At 39.7% G+C, this 15,828-nt stretch overlaps 1 protein-coding gene and 1 long non-coding RNA gene across 2 annotated transcripts in view; one reads left to right on the top strand and one right to left on the bottom strand.

The window, feature by feature from the left end:
* Positions 1 to 2,292, bottom strand: part of ASB5 (ankyrin repeat and SOCS box containing 5) — a 50,039-nt gene extending 47,747 nt beyond the window's left edge. The window contains exons 1-2 of the mRNA XM_058669977.1: positions 2,146 to 2,292; positions 1,829 to 1,983 (exon numbers count right to left, since the gene is read on the bottom strand). The gene's annotated coding sequence lies outside the window, so the exon portion shown is untranslated. The remainder of the gene's footprint in view (positions 1 to 1,828; positions 1,984 to 2,145) is intronic.
* On the top strand, positions 1,408 to 13,853 carry LOC131481384 (uncharacterized). Its single transcript, XR_009246273.1, has 3 exons — positions 1,408 to 1,521; positions 2,779 to 2,877; positions 13,542 to 13,853. It is a non-coding gene; the product is annotated as an uncharacterized LOC131481384 (long non-coding RNA).
* Positions 13,854 to 15,828: the final 1,975 nt, after the last annotated feature.

The following is a 15,828-nucleotide window of genomic DNA, read 5'->3' as shown; positions in this document are numbered from 1 at the left end:
GAAATACTGACAATGACCCACTGCCCTCTCATTCTACCACACCCTGTGACTCACACCATATATTTGTGTAATCTGTGGGCTATTAATAGCATTCGGCTAAATACTTGTGCATTCTGCTACGCAAAAGCTAACAGACCATGCTTGAATCTTTTGCGATTAAAAATTTTATTCCAATTGTCTTACATGTTTAAAAACTAAAGGATCATCTTTCAGCATGATATTGTCCTGAAGATCCAGAGTGTGGAAAACATTAGATGGGAAATTATGTCACAATAATCCTTCAAGTATTTCCAGTCTGACCATTCTTCAACATTTTTGCACACTTTCATGGAATCAATTAAAGTTATTTATTCTAAGAGACAAAATGCATCATTTATCTTGGGATCGGTCAACAGACTAATAAAATTGTAAAATTTAGAGCCAAAGACTAAAGTTTCTTTTTCAAAAACTTCTATTTATTTGAAAGGCAGAGCAACTGAAAGATGGAGAGACGGAGCCAGACAGCCAGCTTCTACTTGCTGGCTCACGGCCAAATGGCTGTAACAGCCAAAGCTGGGCCAGGCTTTAGAAAGAAACTCGGAACTGCATCCAGCTCTCCTACAGGGTGACAGAATCCCAGGGACTTGGGCCATCCTCTCATCTCCTTCCTGGGTGCCATAGGAGGAAGCTGGATTGAAAGCTGAGAAGCTTGGCCTCAAACTAGCACTGTGCTATGGGATGCTAGTGTTACTCATGGCAGCTTAGTGCACTGTAGAATGTCAGACCTTATTTGTATAATCTTGAAATAGAATGGTAATTTCCCAGTGCTTCAACTTCCTCATCCATAAAGAAGCTCATAATAAGAGAATATATTTACATTTAGTGAGATTTGAATCTAGTAATTTATATGAAGTATACCACTTGCTTCACAGCAAGAGCTCAGCAAATATATACTGTAATGAATATTATTTATTACTCAATTGAAATGGAATCTACTACACACCAGACACTAAAATTTTGCTGTTTGTCTAATAAAATGTTGTACCACATTCACTGCTTGTTGTAGACGTGTAGTTATTTATGTAGGGGCTACAGATCAGACCCTGTCTAGAGCTAGAAAATGTGCCTGTTTCTACAACTGGAATTCTGAACCAATGTTATTTTACAGCACAGCTGTAACTTCTTCAGAAATCTGTTCACCACAAGCCCTATGACAGTTACTCAGCTGTTTGAAATATACTGGGCAGTTGGGTTTTAGAAATAAAGATGATCTCACAATGACATCCTTGGCTCATGAATGGTTCAGGAAACTGGGATTCTAGAACTTCGATATAGTTCTAGAACTGGGATTCTAGAACTCATGATACAGTGTGATAATAGAAATAATTGTAAGAATGGGAACAGCAGAATATATTTTGTGACACTAATCTAGTCCATGAATTAGAGTTGTGCTTGTAGGGGAAAGAAGAGAAGAGAGCTTGTATGTCTACCTTAATGTTTGGGTTTTGCTCTAGTAATTGTTTGCCTTGATTCGGTCCCAAGGTAATCATTTTGGGTTAGTAGTAAGTTCAATGGGAAGGTCTTTAGCAGAACTAGTTAAAAAGTCACAGTTGTTTGTATTAGCAGTTGTATAACTTGGGTAAATTCTTTAATCCCTCTGAGCTTTTCTAGCTTATAAAAAGAAATATAACAGTTACATCACAAACATATTACAAGGGCTTATGAGACTTTGCCCTGAATTTGGTTTCATGTCCTTTTGAAAGCAACTCTTTGTGAGTTCCAATTTTATTACAAGTTTAAAAAATAATAAATAGTCTTTCCCCAAATAACAAATCAAATTTCAACTTACTCCTGATGAATAACTGCACTGCGAGTCTAAGTGTGGTTCCTCATACTTTTGGAGCACTTCATCCTGTGGGCTGGCACCATGAGGACCTGGGACAGAGACCAGGCAGGTAAGATCTCTGCTCTCCAGGTGTTAAACTTGGAAGCAACAGACTCAACCTGCATTTGAAACAAAACATCCAATGTTTCTACCAATGAATGTCTCTCTACTTTGTAATTTATCTAGGTTTCATTAATGTTCAGAATGTCAAATCAGAAAGTAGAGTGAAACATTCATTTTGACCACCAACGTCAATGTTTGTTTAGCATTTATATTCTCACCTTTCTCACTTGGGGCATAAACATTTCTCAAGCTTCAATTTTCCCTTCCAGTTACATTTTGGCTTCATTTGACTTTTCAAAATTTAGTTTTCTTTGTTTATTTTATTTTTCATGAAGTAGTTCCATCAGCACAGGGATTTCCCCTCTTACACCCTTCATTCTCCCCTCAGTTACACCCCCCCCATTATGACAATAGTATAATCCTTCAGCAACAGTCACAAGTCCAATGTTCTGCTATTTAAGTGCATCATGGCCTTGTAGGTATAGACAATGATAAGAAGTCTAGTATCCTGGCATAACAGGAAGCAAAGAAATGTTGCAGTCTGTATATCTACTCCTGAACAAAAGGAAAGACTCCCAATGGAACTTCTAAATAGACCTTGGCCATAGGATATTAGATTTTTCTACTAGGCTTCATCAGAGTTTTCATTTCCTCTTAGTTTCTCTTGGTTACACTTTCTATATAGTGTCTTTGAGGAGCTCCCCCAACTGGTCACAGTCTGTAATATCATCAAAGGTAGTAGTGGCTTTGTATATATTTCATAAAGATGAATATGCCTAGCAGATCCAATTTTTTTATAAAAAATAAATCTGAGGATGCTGCAAGATAAGAGTTTGCCTCTTCTCTTACAGGAGAGCATTTCAAAGAATTTGTGGAAAACTTGAAAGATAAGTTTATTCTGGAGCAAAGAAAAATTTCCAACCTATGTATGGATTGAAAAAGAGAATCAGGTATATTTCTAAGGAAATGGGAACACTATTTTTATTTGAGTGACAGCGATATGGGATACATTTGGGGTGGAAAACAACATCATAAGTTGTCCATTTAATATCTATAAAATTTAACTTACATAGAATCTACGACAGTAAAATAAAGCTACCTTAAAAATAAACATTTCCTATGTCTAGTAATGCCAAGTTACCTAAATCAGAAAAACTATGCATAAATAAAAAATACATTCTTACAATATTAAAACCATGTTCCTGGTAGATTAAATAACATCAAGAGAGAAATTACTGGGCCATGAATTAAGAATAACGGGAAAATTTGGCGTACATCATGGAATTAGAAATGTTTGCCTATCAGGAATACCCCTACACTGCAGAGAGATTAAGAAATCTAGTACTAGTCTCTTGCAGGGAAGCAGAATACAAATTGAAGTGTAAGGCCAGTCAAGACCGAGGGCGATGGCGAAATAAGACTGCACACTTGGACCTGATGTCCAAAAAGGCTGAAATCTAGCAGTAAAAACAAACATTTGTAAATCAGCCCCTTCCAATGACTGCAGCTGGCATATCTGGAAAGTTTCATTCCCCCAAACTGGATTAAGATGATCCAAAATTGCTAGTGCCTTACTAATTTGATAGAAAGACATAAACAATACTCTCTGGAGAAAAATAATATTCTAAGCCTTCAAACATGTCTAAACACATTATTCAACTATATCAAATACTCATTTAAATATAAGAAAACATGAATGAGAATCAGTACAAACAACAGACAGAAGTATACCGTAGGTTTTTCAGGTAGTAAAATGTCTGACAAAAGAAACATATTAGTATTTTGCTAGGCATGTAGAGGAAGACACAAAATTCATTAATGGGAAATTCTAATCTTTAGACAGGACGTTACAGACTTCTAAAAAATCAGAAAGTGAAAGAACAGGTGCTGTAGCACAGCACGTGAAGCCACCGTCCACACTGCCAGCGTTCCATAAGGGTGCTGCTTTCCTTCCCAGTTGTTCCACCTCCAGTCCAGTTGCCTGTAATGTGCCCAGGAAAGCAATGGAGATAGCTCAAGTCCTCTAGCCCCTGCACCTGTGTGGGAAACCCAGATGGAGTTCTAGGTTGCTGGCATCATACTGGCCTATCCTCAGCCATTGTGGCCATCTGGGGAGTGAAACAGTAAATGGAAGTTCTCTCTCTCTCTCTCTGTCTCTCTCTCTCTCTCTCCTATTCTGTTTCTCTCTCTCTATGAAATTCTGTTTTACAAATAAATAAACAATTCTTTAAAAAATACAATATCACCCACAGGAAGCAAAAATGTTAACACTGGTGAGGCACCACAGATGGCCCCAGGAGTTTTAACAATCTGATGTGGTCAGTCTACCAGCAGTGGGCAAGGGCTTGCACCATTACAGGTTGCCTTGTTCAGTGGGCACAAACGAACCAACTTATGATAGCACAAAAGCATAGAATCCCTTGCTTGTGTCTAGTCTTCAATGGTATATATGCTGCCATGGTAAGTGTGATGATAAATACATTTAACATTGTTTGAGATTTGAGTGACACAGATTGGCTTGGTTTCAAATGTTCACCAGATACCCAGATTCACATGGAATCTGGACAGTTTAGCAGTTATGATCATCTTTCAAAGTCTCTGATGTCAGCAAAGATCGTCTCTAACATGCTTATCGGCAGTTTCACAAGTGGAAGACCAAGCAGTTATGCTCCTGCCAATAACCTAAGAATCGATTTTAAAAATCACAACAATGTTCATCGAAGGGAGTACTGACCAGAACTATGAGATGGAAGCAAAATCTCACTAGTGGAGCACCCAAGGCCATCTTCAGTTCTGCACTGTTGGCACTGAGGTTAAACTGCCACAGCAGCCCAGCAGACACCATCTGATTTCAGCATATCCACATCAGATGTTAACCAGGCTAAGGCATACAGCTGATAATGAAAACAAACTACAGCTGCTTTTTCATAAACATCATGTTACATAAATGATTCCCCATGTCCCAAACATATATTGTATAATTTTGTCTCTATAAAATTCATCTACAGTAAAAGAGAACCATTGTGTTTAGGGATATATTTAGGTTGTGAGAGCGTAATTGTGTTTACTAGGTTAATAATTCCCTAAGGGGACAGGAAATTTGAGAGTGATGGGCAATGTTCTATTTCTTGAGATCTGTTCACCACATAAAGTCTTTACGACACACTTATTGGTTCATTTATAATTGAATTATACATTTTTTCTATAAGAATAAATTCCTAAATATGTGAATGTGTGAGTTAGTGTCCAAGATAAAATTTATTTTCTACTTTATCAAAACGTCTACAACTTAACATCTGAACGTGATTTACATAAGTTCTTTCTTTGTTGTTCAAAGCAATCACTTTAATAATTTAACACAGGTCAGATCAAGGAGGTGTTACCTAAGTTCTTATTCCGCTCAGCTTCAGTCAGAAGGATTCTCAGGAACTGGACAAATTAAACTTCAACCAACAGCCACAGCTTAGGCTCTCATTTAAATAACCGTAATGATTTTAAAGCAACAAAAGTCATATTAGCACCATGCCAGGTCTCTGATCTTCCTAACTTACCAAGAGGTTTGAAGAGATGGAACGACATTGAAAATTATCAACAGGCCTGGCTCTATATCCAACAGATGCAGGCATGAATGAACAACCACCACCAAAACCCCAAGCAAATCTGACCGATCTCCTACTGTTGGCAGGAGAATTACATTTCTGTTACTCAGTATCAATGTTGCCAAAAGCTACCACAGAAATTCAGTAGTAAAAATTAAATAAATAAAAACAGAAACTCGGTACTCAGTAGTATTCTAAATGTAGGAAGAGACTGGATACAAAAATCTGCACTTTATTTTCACCAGATTGTTAAAAGATACCAACAACAGAGCATCTAAAACTGTGAATATGAAAAGAAAAAATTCCCAGAAAGCTTATTTAATTTGGTCCTCTGAATTCTTTATTTCTGGAAAGAAGGTCTCCCTATATTATGGAGATAATATGTGACTGATTCTTTTTACGAAGATTCAGTGTGAAGAAAAAAGTCCCATCTGATAACTTGTTTCAGGTACCCCCTGACCTACACAGTAAAACATCACAATTTCCTTTCCCTTTTGAGCCCCACATTGCTAACTCATACAGTTAGGTGTGAAAGCTCTATAGAGTAACTGCTTCCCAGAGTAGGCTGTGAGCAACCATCCTTAGCCCTGTGCCCCAGAGGGTGCTGCCACTGTCACTCTTACGGTACTGCTCAGTCTAGCAAACTTGTGTGAGGCAGATGTTACAGTGCAGTACCTTAAATACCACTTGGGATACCCATACCTCACATGGGATTACCTGGTTCAAGTCCTGGCTAGCCCATGGTTCTGATCTAACTTTCTCATTATGCACATCCTGGCCAACACATGATAGCCCAGGTACTTGCACCACTGGCATCCACTTGGGAGACCCAGGCTGAAGGGCCTAACTTCTGATTGTGGCCTGTTACTGCAGGCTAAGCTGTCGTAGGTATTCAGGAGTGAACTGTAGTTGGAAAAATTTCCCTTGCCCACCCCTGTTCCCCCATAGAAAGCAAGGTGTAACTTCCCTGAAGCTCTGAGAGACCACAGAAACTTAGACAATGCCATTCTCAGAGGTTGTTGCATCTGCAAATGGTCTTGCATGTTTGAGAATTTCTATGCAAAATAGGCTGCTATAATGTCAGTCCCCTGATTAGAATACAGTGAATGCTTCATTTGCTTATACCTCAATCAACTAAATGAGCTCCGTTTTTATTTTAAAGATTTATTTATTTTTATTGGAAAGGCAGATTTACAGACACAAGGAGAAACAAAAAAATCATCCACTGGTTTCTAAGTGGCTGCATCTGCCAGAGCTGAACTGATCCAAAGCCAGAAGCCAAGAGCTTTTTTCAAGACTCCTGCGCAGGTGCAGGGTGCCAAGCATTTAGGCCATCTTCTACTGCTTTCCAAGGCTACAAGCAGGGAGCTGGAAGGGAAGTGGAGCAGCTGGGACACGAACCATCACCCACATGGGATCCCGGAGCTTGCAAGACAAGGACTTAGCCGCTGAGCCATTGCATGGGGCCCATGAACTCCTTCTTTTAGAAATATCTAAAAATTCCAGACCTGAGTGACTGGAGCCACAGATTCCTCTTTGCTTTGACCACTTCTGCAGCAATTAGGCCATCATGCTGTGCTTTCCCAGGCACATCAGCAGGAAGATGGATTTCAGAAGTGGAGTACATGGGACCCCACCAGGCACTGCAATAGGCCACAGGCATCTGAAGCAGTGGTTTAAGCCACTGTGCCATGATACCCACTCCTCCAGTTCCTTATTTTTCCCTTAATTTGTGTGGTGCAAGTTTGACCAGCAGCTTGACCCTAGCCTTCGTGTACATTGTCATGTTGAGTTCTATCTATTGATTTTTAGAGATTTTGGTATTTTAGCTCATGGATTAGCAACATAGAGTAAAGGTTCTACAGGGCAGCTTGCACCTAAATGTAAAAGATGAGACACTTCAGTTTGAAGTTAGGCCATTACTCTTGATTGACAAGAACAAGGCAATCTCCTGTCACGCACTGTGAAAGCAAAAGATAGATTTTACTTCCTCATATGTAGAAAGACATTATTTTTTAATACACAGAAAGAGCTTTCCCTCTAATGAATCCCCTTTTAGCTCTTGTCACAATCTGTTGAGTCCCCTTGCTCTGAAAGCTTGTGCCAAGTCTACTTCAAGAGTAAGCTGTAGCAATGTGTACCCCGAGACTGCACCATTGCTAATATCCTTTGACTTCTGTTTCAGAAATGTGCAGCTCATGTGCACTTTGTTTTGACATCTCAGATGTGAAATTCAGGAGCAAGTTTCCAGAGCAATGGCTTAGTGGCTAAATCCTCATCTTGCACACACCAGGTTCCCATATGGGTGTGGTTCAAGTCTCAGCTGCCCCAATTTCTATCCAGTTCCCTGCTTGTGGCCTGGAAAAGCAGTTAAGTGCAGCCCAAAGCCTTGGGACCCTGCACCAGCATGGGAAACCCTGAAAAAGCTCATGGCTTCAGATAGGCTGAACTCGGGCCATTTTGGCTACTTGGAGAGTGGGCCAGCAGATGAAAGATATTTCTGTCTCTCCTTCTCTCTGTAAATCTGCCTTTCCAATATAAATAAATCAATCTTTAAAAAATTCTGTGAGCAGCCACTCTGGGCACAATGGGATGACCAACAGCAATAACAGGGTAAATATCACAGGAATAACTTAAAGTAATTCAAAATCAGACTATACTACTATAAACTACCAGCCTCTTTACAGACAGCCACACAGGCTGCAGCAGACATTTTGGACTTCGAGCACTGTGACATTCAACAATCCCTTCTGACAACTGAAAATACTCAAACTGCATTTTACCACTGCTTGATATAAAGACAAACAAAAGCTATAATTTTACGTATTGCTTTTCTTCAGAGTCGAAAGAATGAAAGCATTTTTGGTAAGCTCCAAAAGGCAGTACTCTGCCTGCTGTGAGTGCATGATTAAGTCAGCCCTGACACCAGGTCAACTTGTTCTGCCCACATATGAAAGCGTCCTTCCAGGCTTTGATCACCTCTTGCTGGGTTTTGTTCCTTACATCTTATTTCTCAGAGATTGTTGGCCAATGTAACAAATGGTGAAGCTCTAAAGGAGTCCAATAAAAACCAACATTTTTATCCCTCCACATTAGGAAGACACACAGGAGGATGAGGGTCCACACATCATCAATACTTTCAATAGAGGCAGGGGTAAAGGGATGTCATGTATTTGACTCTTACGTGGACTACAGAAATCGGGAACATGTATCCCTGAAATTTGAGGGAGTTCTGGATGGCAGCAGGCAGCGCCATGAGGCAGGGAAGAGCCTGCTTAGAGGAGCTTCTAGAAGAGAGTGGCTTCCGCCATGCGTAACTCAGAAGATGGACGAAGCAGCAGAAGCGGACAGTGCTCACAGCTCCTCCCACGTGCTTCCACCAACTTAATCATATGATTCCGGGGACAGGAAGCAGGGGAGGTAAAAGGGAGAGAATTCAACTAAATTTCTACACTGAGATCCAAAACAATACATATTTGTGAAAGGGTGAGAAGATTTAAAGCAACTAAGGACAAATATCTGACAACATTCCATTTTGGAACAAAATTAATAAAGTCTTTGGATTTTTCTTACCCAGTTTCATCTCATGATCATCCCCTTTAAAATTAATGACCAGCTTACTAGAATGTTCATCTGTTCCATCAATAACTGGTAGAGTTGGCTAATCAAATATTGATCAAATTTTCTTCAACCAAATATACATTATTGTAATAATACATACTAACATTAGTGTTATAATAATAACACACACATAAACATTAGTTTCTTCTTATAATCTAAATAGCCTGTTTCTGGATAAATTTGCTTTATTTAAGCCCTTCTAGTCTGACTTCAAAACTTTGTGCCCTTTTTCATGTCAATTAAAAGAAACTAAGTAGTTGATGTTATATCAACCATCAATCACTAAAGGCGGTTACATGTCACTCTAGAATGTGCATCTACATTCTTCATACAAGTTATTAACTCACTGTCTCACACACTCACTGTTTCTTCATACATCTTATTAACTTTTGATAAGTATTCATCTCAGTGCTTTATCTACATCTGATTAATTACTACATGATGTACTTGGAGAAAAAAAAATAACCATTGTGCTAACTGTTGAGAACTCTACTTCTGATCCATTTTCTACTAATTACATGGGAGATCCAGAAGGAGCTCTAAGCGTGTGGCCTCAACCTTAATCAGCTCCAACACTTGCAGGCATTTGGTGCATGAACAAGTGGATGTTAGCTCACTCTCGATCTTTTAGAAAAAAATAAACGAGTAACAATAAAATCGAAATAAAAATTGACTGTTTGGTCCACTAGTTAAGACTCTGCCCAGGATGACTGTATTCTGTAATATTTTTGAGTCTGATACAAGCTCCTTGGCTTCTCATCCAGTTGACTGCAGATTTGCACCATGGAGGTCAGCAGGTAATGGCTGCAGGGTTGCACCCTGCCACTCAAATGGGAGATAGACTCGGGCTCCTGGCCTTTGCCTGGCACAGCCTTGATTGCTTTGGGTATTTGAGAATGAACCAGTGGACCAAAGATCTCACTCTGTTTTTCTCTCTTTCAAATAAAATGAGAATAAATTAGCAGGCACCTTGCTCTGATTTTTCCCCTTATACTCGGGGTTTCCTAGGTTTTTGATGGCTATGGCTAGGATATACAACCTGCCCTCTGCCTCCAATCCACATATCCAACTTTGCAGCTGATTAGTTTACTCCTGACTATGACAAGGGACATTTTAACAGTACTAACACTCTCAGACTCTTGAGTTTAGAACTGTTAATCAATGATCCCTAGCCGGGATTAGGGAGCTCGGCTAGGACAGCTTTGCTCTTTGCTCATTAGTGAATACTCATGGATGGTCTCAAAGAGCAATTTTCACTTCTCATTCCTATCCTGATCCCTCTCATTCACACTTTGTATAGGAGTGAGAACATGGTAAACTCTGTAAGACTGAATTCAGCCAACATCCAATTTACTGAACTTAGGAGTTTTGCCCTGAATACTGACAGATATCCTGTAGTGTGCCTCAACCCAGTAAGTGGATGTCAACATTATTTGCCTAAAAAATACAACTTTGAAGAAAAAAATCAGCAAGTCGTACGTCTGTTTGAAAAAATATAAATGTTCAAGAAAAATTTCCAGATTGACATAATCTATTGATATCACATATCAACCTTATCTAGTAGCTCTTTCTTAGGACTTAAGTTTTAGAACTCACTACCCATTTAGAGGGTAGTTTGCTTCTTTGGTTCGCTTCTCAAATGTTCACAATAGCCCTGCCTCAGGACACAGGCAGAAGGCAGGAGCTAGAAACACAACTTTGGTCTCCCTTGTGGATGGCAGGAACCCAATTACTTCAGCAGTGATGGCTCCCAAGGCTTGCATTAGCAGAAGACTGGATTCAGGAGCCAGAGCCAGTGCCAGGGCTGAGTGCTGAGCCCAGATACTCTGATGAGGGAAGTGATTGTTTTACTAGTGTTTTGCCCTGTAAGCCAAATGCTAAATGCACATGTCCTCCTTCCCCCAACTTTTAAATTCTTACAAAAATATTCACATGCATAAGAAATAACTCTTGTCTTAAAAATATTGACTCAAAGTTTGGCAGAATAGTTTTAAGTCTATTCTAAACTATTAAACCACACACACATACACACACACAACTAAACTCTGCAAAGGAAGGGGAAATATAAAGTTTAAACGTAGCAGATGTTTTAGGATGTAGCCAAAACAGTTTCAAAAGCAATGAAATTGAAAAAAAATATATCAATTAAATATCCAATTCTCGACGTTAATAGACCAAGAAAAAAATGGGGATAAAAAGCTGATGCTAACAAAACAAAAAGCTGATGCTGAGAAACAAGGAACAGCAGAGCTTAATTAGCAAATGCAAAAACAGGTTTTTTACAAAAACAATCAGCACAGACAAAAAATACTAATTAAAATAGTAAATTTTAAAGATAGTATGTGCTGGCTGGTGCAGTTGACACACTGCACCTGATTCTGCACTGGATGGAGCAGATAAGAGTACAGTCTGAGGTCACCTCAGGCGAGGTTTCTTCAGGGAAAAATCACAAGATGTGTACAGACGCACATGGGAGACACAATGGCCAGCTCATTTCGGCCAGCAAGGGTCGTCAACGACCTCATCAAAGGATGGAAAGCAGAGAAGGTTGGACAACTCTCCTGACCAGGCTGTGCAGCATGTTCCTGGGTCTGTGGATGCACAAAGGTGGACTTTGTCAACCAGTAGACCTTGGAAAGACGTTCTCAACCCTTGAGCAACAAAATCGACAACATCTCATGGCGATCAAAACCAATGAATTAATGTGGTCAGAATACTCTTTCCATATTGGGAAAGGACTGTCCTCCATCCTGGAGTGCTGATGTAGTTTGACAGCAAGAAGCAGCTCTCTTCCCTCCACCCACTTTCCTCCATGCCTGATCCTCACCCAGTCAGAGGCCCACAAGAGCGTGTATCACCTCTGAACTATGTAAAGAACATTTAATATTTTTAAAATAAAATTTTAAAAAGGTAGAAGGCACAAATACATAATTAGAATTAATTCTTACTATCTATTAAATAAAAGAATATCAATCCATGGGAATTTCAGCCACACTATTTAAGACCAGGAAATCCAAATGCTATTTAAAATATCCCAGGGCATAGTAAATATGGAAACTCTATTAATTCATTTTCCCATCTGAGTTATATCACTTTTATATGAATATCAATGACAAATTTTTAAAGTAGCTAAGAAATCTCCAAAGCATATGAACAACTAATCCATTGTGGCTAAATGGAATTTCTTTCAGGAATGCTTAATGACTTTGTATAATGACTTTTAATCCAATCGCCCATAATAGCATAAGAGAAAAAATATATTATCATATCCAATTATACAGAAAATGCATTTCTAAATAATTAAGCATCTATTCATGATTTTAAAAATTCCCAGCAAAAATTGGAATTAATGAGTATCTCCTTAATATCAACATGCAATACACATATTATATAACAATAGAAACACACATCTATCTCCATCACAAAACCAGTCTCTCACTTGATGTGGCAACGAAGAAAACTTTCCTACTCCAATCAGGAACAAGCCAAATATCAGCTGTCACCATCCATTATTACTGGTAACGTAATGCTACAAATATTAGCCACTGAAATAGGTAATTACAAATATCATAAATGGGCAGGAAAAGGTAAATTCATCTAGAAAATTTAAAGAAATAACGGAGAAAATACAATAGCACAAGTGATTTCCCATCCCTATTCCTAACCTACTTCTGTGGATTTATATGTTCTGGCACTCCAAGTTACTCAAGTTCAAGAACACAGCATCATGATGACATTATTAGTTTCATTTGCGCATTTGTAATCTACTTTTCCTCTGTATTTTGTAGACCCCTTCTTTATCTGAACAGTTGTCAAGCCAGGTAGATCTTGTCTTTGAAACGTTCCTTTTTCTTTTCCCGCTGTCATTGTCTTCCACTGTTCACTCTCCACATATGAGAGTTTACAGGAAATAGAATTTAAAAATAAGTTTATTTTGATGCAAAGGTTTTTGAAATCCATGCAAATGAGAAGTCTTCAGAAAGATCACATAAATGTGTATTATGAAAAAAACTATGCAAGGATTTAAATCTTTATGCATGAAAATAATTTAAGCATCTTTTTGAAGTCTTCTATGCTCCCATAATTCATAAATGGTAGTCTGCTAAGTGATGTAACTCTTCTTGCTATGTAGTTTCCTTGATATAAAGTTCTAATTTCTTGGCCTGTTTTTTTCTACAAAAGTCCTTTAACTTATCTTTCCTGGCTTATCCTCACTAATCCTTTTATATATACATTGTTTAGCTGGAGCCAGTCACTGAATAGTCACTTATAGTTTAGCTTATTTTGGAACATTCTTCATAGATATAGACAATTCCACCAATAGTAATAAGGACCCTTTGCCCCAGGGAGTTCGTGCGTAATGATAACAATAACCGTGTGATTTGTTAAGGAAGAGCAGGGCTGACTGTGTCCGGAATCTGGAGTTCACAGACTGCTGGTGTTGAAGACCAAGATCAAACTCAGCAAGCAACAATCCATGAATGGGCAGAAGTCAGAGACCAAGGTCAGGTCTACAGGTGAGGGTCCACAATTGGGCAATGCTCCAAGGCCACAGAACTGTGTGCTTTCCGGTACCCTGGAAACATTCACATACTGACTCCTGTACTTGGGCCACACTATTGCTTCCTGATGATCAAACATTAGGTGGTTAACATCAGTATGGGACACAGCTATCAAAATTTGGGCCACATCAGTTCCTGTAATTGGGCTCCTCAAGCAGTTCCCTAACAGGTCAAGCCAGAGAGCCTTCCAGGTCGACTCCCATCTGTGGAGAATCAACTGTCCCTTTCATTGTCTTTACCTTGTGTCGGCGTCATTGCTTATTTCCTCAATCACGCTGCCTCTCTCTCTCTCTCTTTGACCTTGCTCATGTCGTACAGGGCCCTGACCCATCAATTAAAGTGCATTTTATAGGATGTGTGTTAAATACTATTCATAGTTGACTTTGTCCCACATTATCATAGAAGTAATTTCCTTTTTCGAGGTTCACAGTGTTCAAATTTCACTTGCCATACGTGTTTTACATTTAGAATTTCTATGTTTTTCTTTTATTAGCTCTATTTGACTATTTGTTTCAGTAGCTCTATTTGACTAGTTTCATGCAAACAGAAAACGATTACCAGAAAACTTCACAACACTTGTTGCCCAGTAAGCATTTACTAAATATTTGCTCTACTGAATAAACTGTGTCTGCACAAAAGATGGAAACCAGGGTGGTAAACTCAACCAAGAGTCTTCTCGTGGCAGACAACTTACACATTTCTCATTATCTGGTTCTATCCCACTGGAATAGGGAGTGTGGCCTGAATTGCTCCTACCCCGTGGCAGGCATGGCTGCATAACAACTAATTTTGAAAACAAGGTTAAACCACAGACAACCTAACCCAGTGTCAGGGTCAGTTCTTCATCGCTTTCTGGTTTGTAGCTAAGACAGATACTTTTAACTTCCTGACTTATGCATGCAAAACTTAAAAAACAAATTACTCTGGTCAATTACTAGGCCTTTTGATTCCCATTTTAATCACTAGAAAAATTCCTACCTGTAAAAGGAACAAATGTGTTGACAGGCATGATATTTAAGGTCAAAGACTGGCACCCTGAAACCCTTCCCGATACTGGGAAGAGGGTTACTTTTGTTGGTGGCTTGTAAACTGTGAATTGTTACATAGGGTGATGTACAGCAATCCCACAGGCGTTATCTCCACAGATCCTAAAACCTCGGGGTGATTATCTCTACAGTTATGGAGAAAAATTCCTATGCTAAAATGCAAGACTTGTAAGCTTCAGTTCTTACCATGTTAAACAGCTTTAGTAACTGGCAGAGAACAAAGCATACACTAGATTACGTCGGAGGGGGTCAGTGTAAGGAGAAACTCTGAGGACTGACCCCACCTTCCCGGACTCGGTGCCACCTGGAATGCCTGCTAATCCAGTGCTGTTCTAGGTCTTTGTACCCCTCCAACAACTGGTTCCACAGCGCTACTGTGAACCTAGATCTCAACCCCCTTTAGACCCACTTGCCTAAGTACGCTTAGGGACCTACGGGTTTAAACTGTGTGCTGCACCGATCCCCTGAGGCATTTATCCCTGGTGTCCACCTACTGCAGTAGCTGCCAATCCCTGACCGCGCACTCCCCATACCCACCTCGAGACTATAAAGATGCTTCTTCCATTTACTCTCTCTTTTCTTCTCTTTCCTCGTGCTGTCTCTGCTCTTCTCCTTGTCCTCTGCTCTTTCTCCCTACCCCACGCTACCTCCCTCGCTGAAATAACGGCCTCGCATGTGGCTTGCTTGTTGTGTCTGGCATCTTGGGTTTCTGGAACAAAGCTAACAGTCATCAAAGCAAAGGAGCTGAACGCTATAGTGTAACGTTGCCTGCTTTAAGGACCTGGCAGCCTGCGTTTCTCCCTGTCTCCGCAGATACTCCAAAGGAAAGTTGAGGTTACACAACGGGGAAATGACAGGGTATGCTGTAGAACGCTGCTTTCAGACTTGACACATTAGGAGACTCCAAACTACCTTTCTCCATTACTGGTTTTCACGAAAACGTAACAGCAGGCAGGCAATTAAGAATTCCCGCTCCAGACCATCCAGCCTAACTAGGCAGACCTGCACTACACGGCCCACAGTCCTCTGGCCAAGCCTGTACTGAACGAGGTGGGCCTTTCATAACGAAGCCC

The sequence above is a fragment of the Ochotona princeps genome, chromosome 11 (genome assembly GCF_030435755.1).
Source record: "Ochotona princeps isolate mOchPri1 chromosome 11, mOchPri1.hap1, whole genome shotgun sequence".
Lineage (NCBI taxonomy): Eukaryota > Metazoa > Chordata > Mammalia > Lagomorpha > Ochotonidae > Ochotona > Ochotona princeps.
This window is presented reverse-complemented; position numbering and strand designations above follow the sequence as displayed.